Source organism: Eptatretus burgeri, chromosome 17, assembly GCF_056783735.1.
Source record: "Eptatretus burgeri isolate ZD-2024b chromosome 17, Ebu_testis_v1, whole genome shotgun sequence".
NCBI lineage: Eukaryota > Metazoa > Chordata > Myxini > Myxiniformes > Myxinidae > Eptatretus > Eptatretus burgeri.
In genome coordinates, this window is record NC_140977.1 from 54,641,583 (window position 1) to 54,646,456 (window position 4,874).

Sequence of the window (4,874 nt, forward strand, 5' to 3'; positions counted from 1 at the left end):
TGCAATTTGTCATTGCATATTTTGTATGTTATTTTCTTTAGAAATGGTGTCAACTTGTGTACCAACAAGTAAGTTTGGGAGGAAGAGGAACGAAGAAAAATTTAGGAATAATGAGAGGATGTTTTGCAAAAAGTGTTCCTGAGAAGTTAATATGAGGTGGGCACTGTAATGGACATGTAGGTGGGTGGATTTGAGGGCATGCATGGGGTTTGTTGGTATACAGAAAGAAATACAGCAAGCGAATGTATTGCAACAGTCGCTTGACCGTTACGGTTTCCCGGTTCGAAACTGGCGAGCCGTATTTAAGCAACCACGCCAGTCATCCATTTCAAAGACTTCCTGCCGGATCCTCGCGCCCAAAGCCCTGTTACCATACAGATTGAAGTCCCGAGATCACGCTCATTGGCCATCTTACAAATCTCGATCATCGGTCGAGCAACTGAGTCACGTGACACGAGCGTCACTCACGGTGTTAACCACAATCAACTAGACTTTAACAGGATATCGCCAACCAGCAGATGAACCCGCCAGAACAAACAGGATACAGCCGGAGACCAAGTCAGGGTTGTTAAATGTATTGGTAGCACCAAAAGGACAGGAATACATAAGAAGCAAAACAGTTTAACAGTAATGATTATAAAGAATTCCCCATACGTGCCCACGAACCACACAAATTATCGAAAGCCTTAATTACAATATTTTTCGGCCTAAAAGTCGATGTGGAGTATGTCGAATCGGCTGATTTTCTGACTTTTCTTTTTCTTTTTCCTTCATTCATAGATGAGTCGATTTGGAGTACAAGACTAAACTAGATCAACTGCAGTAGTTAGCAAAACTGTCAGTCAGTCAGGTCAATGGAGGTGTTAATTTCCCCCTGGCACTCAATGCATCGCTGCTTTCGGTACTTATTTAAAACAAGTGGCAGAATCATTATGAGCACTGCATTCTGATCACACCATCTCGTTGCGCAGTCCGTCAAAGATGCACGGGCCATCACCGGTCAGAATGTGGAAATCGACATGGGTATGAACAAGATATCCAGTTCACCTCAGACTCTGAGAACAACCTTCGGTAAGAAACAGCACACGAGGGAATACCACCTCGCACAGTCGCAACAATTGCAGTCGGGTGACAAGGTGTCCACTCGGAAATGTTGGGAGTGCAGGGGTTGACACTTCTGTCATGTTTGTCCCTATAAGGATAGTGTGTTTGAATTGTCAAAGGTGGGCTATCTGAAATGCGTCTGTCGAGTGACAACAACCACTGTACATGTCGTGGACGATGACTAGGGTCAAGATGTTCAACCATTGTTGGGTCTTTTTACTTACGAAATCGAAAGATTTCGTAAGTATATTGATGACTTCCGTCATCTTTTTGTGTGTTTGTTTGTAGGCACAATAACTCGAGAACGGAAGAAGATACCAATGTCAAATTACACCACGTGATTCAGGAGGGTGATGGCTAGTGCTGATTAGATTTTGGTCAAAATCGGTCAAAGGTCAAGGTCACAGTGAGGTCAAACATTCGATTTTTGATGGTTTGGTACAGAATCATCATAGAAACTTCTGGTTTGCGTCGCTACCTACTCTAGAGACAGCTTTTATTAGACAAGGTCAGAGATCAAGTTGACGATTTCATAAGTACCAGTCTATGACTGCTTGTTTTTCAGTTGGAACACCAAAATCTCAACTAATACCAGTATACGTGGAGGTTAACAATACTCTTATCAGGTTAAGCTTTTACACACGGCAGGGCTGCAACTTCGACCTTGGTTTGTGCTTGATGTTGTGCAGGGAGAGGGGAGCATTGTGACGCAGACTGGTGCTTTGTCCTTATAAGGATCATAACATGGCCTTGTAATCCGGGATCCATAAGACCATAAACATCCTGCCCAGCTCCAAAAGACCACAAATGTGGCTGGAGGTGCTGGACACATGAAAATAAGTGCAGGTGACAGGACTTCTTATTTTTATGTTTTTTTTTTAAATATACATGCTCTCAGTGGATGGAAGAGCTATGACAGAACAGAATCAGGACACAACACAACAATGAGAACAGCAGGAGAAAGGGGAAACATCAACAGCAGGGCAGAGGGAGAAAGTAGATGGAGATGGATAAACAATGGATGCAGGTAACGATGAGGGGCAAGTCAGAACACAAAGGGTGGACAATATGGATGTGTAAGAAAAATTTTGGGAGAGGTGCCAGGGTTGTTTAACGGGTGTAGAAAAGATCATGATTTTGGATTGGGGGATGACTTGAAATGGTGGTTAGCAGCTGTCTTGAAAATCTGGAGGGAAGATTGAGATTGAAGAGAGTATGGAAAGTAGTTCCACAGGTAGAGAAAAAAAAGAGGAGTGGAGGTGTGCAGTGATTCTGGATTTAGGCAGTTTTACGAGTAGGGGGTTGCTGGTGGACCACGTGTGTCCTGCAGAGACCTTTTTTGGGGGGGCGGGGACAAAGTGCGGAGAGGGCAGAGGGTGAAAGTCCACGTGGGGGGGAGGGGGGACAAAGTACGGAGAGGGCAGAGGGTGAAAGTCCAGAAATGAGGCAAAAGAAGACTGAGAGGCCACCGACCTGTCTGTGATGGCAAAGTTACAGACCTGTATACTCGGCTTCATCGCCAGAGATTACAATGATATTGAAGGTCTTTGTTTTTCAGGTCAATCTGAGCAAGATGTGAGGCAGGGGAGCCAGCCTAGCAAGGAGAGCAGGACTCCATCAAGCTGTGGATGAAAACCTTGTCGGTGGATCAGAGCTCAGGTGTGCCAAGAAAGGACTTTGCATGACCGAAGATGCCCAGTCAGCGTCTGGCTTTAGAGCCAATATTGAAATGTGGCTTGGCCAAGAGAGATCATGGCTGAGAGTGACATTCAAGTGTTTGAGTGACTGAACATTTTTGAGAGGGTTGTTGAGAAAGTAGATGGAAGGGTTTGTAGAAAGAGTGAGATCGAGATAGATAGATAGATCTCGGGATTGAAAGACATATTCCAAGTGTTTCATCAGTTTGTGATTTTTTGGCAAGGTCTGAGGAGAGGGAACAGGCTGCTGCCTGTCTGTCGGAGTGATGAGGGATGTCACTGCAAATTGTGGAGTCATCAGAAAAGAGATAAAACGGATTTTTCCAGAGATTCAGAGAGATCATTGATGAATATTAGGAATAGGATGTGGCCGAGAATGCTCTTGGAGTACTCCAGCCTTGACAAGGAGAGTAGAAGAAAGGGGTCCATTGAGAGCCACACGTTGTCTACAAAAGTGGAGGAAGTCAGTAATCCAAGAGTGGAGTTGGCCTTCAATTCCATAGGCCGACAGTTTGGAGAGCAAGACAGGATGCCAGACTATCAAAAGCTCGAGATATGTCCAGAGAGACAGCCCTAATCTCGTATCTCATATTGAGGGCCTCCATCCATTGTTGGGAGAGTGGAAGCAGCATGTCCAAGGTAGAGTGACCGGGTCTACATCCAAATTGATGATCTGAGATGAGTGTTGGAGAAAAGGAATGATTTTATGTCTATTACGATGATGGATTCCATGACTTTGCTGATGATTGGAAGTAAGCTAATTGGTCTGTTGTAAAGGGGATCTGTTTTTGCACCTTTTCTGTGTAATGCTGTAATGCTGGCTGATTTCCAAGCAGATGGAAGATAAACTATGGTAAATGACAGGGTGAAAAGGCAGAAAGAGGATGCGCAGGAGCAGCAGAGCAGATTTTTAGGACACATGAGCTCATGCCGTCTGGACCAGTTGCAGAGTCAGAGTCGAGGGTTGCCAGAAACTTTTCAACCTTTTCAGGTGCAAAAGACAAAGAAGCAAAAACGAGGCAGAAAACGGAGGGGAAGCACAATCGACTATCACAAGTCGGCCGGACTGAACTTGAGAAACAAACTAAATGAATTAATGCAGCAGGACACGGTATGGGACAGAAAAATTGATGAAAAACACAAAGAACAAAACAGAAATAACTAGAAGGGTACTCGGTAGAGCAAATGCCTGATCCACGAGAACATATCGGGCCCATTACATTTTTGAAATATCATGCTATACAATAATACATCATTTTTGGCCCTATCTCTCAATGGTGAAGAATCACTTAAAACTTCTCAGATCCGGATTCTGATCTTCACCAAAATTGGATCATCCCACACCCAACCCGTCCACCAAGTTTCATTCGGATGCGTCCACAACTTTTTGAGATATCCTGCACACAGACAGAAAGGGGTGAAAACATAACCTCCTTCACTTTCGGTGGTGGAAGTAAAAATAGGACTGCCTGTCCTGAAGCTTACCTGGATCAGGAGCAACAGTCATGCAGACCCCCTTAGACCCTGAATTTTTTCATGCCGTGAACAAACTTTGGTACATCAAGGGTGATGAAGGTTGTGGTCAAGTTTCATTGAAATTGTTTGTGTAGTTTCAGAGAAGAGAGCAAATACCTATTTTGGGGGTAAATGAACTGAACTGATCACATTCCAAGTCATCACTGGTGCTGCAGTCTCCATCATAAGTGAACAGGCCTCTCGTAAGCTGAACTGTGTGAAGCTCATCAGTTAGGACCTCACACTCCACCAGCGAGAAAATAAAGCCGATTGGTGTTGCAGATGTCTCGGTGAGCTATCAGGGCAAACATGCCTGTCTCAAGTTATACGTGGTTCGAGGAAGTGGACCATCCGTTTTGGTTGTGACTGGTTGACACATCAAGCTGGAATGGTCAGCCATTCACCTGGTGCAAACCACACCAAGTCGGTTGGAGCAGATCCTTAAAAAGCATCAAGGCCGGTTTTCCGAAGAACTTGGCAAGCTCAAGGATATACAGACAGGCCAAGCACTTCATGAAGGAGGGCATGGCTCCTCGTTCCCATATGCCTTCCGTGACA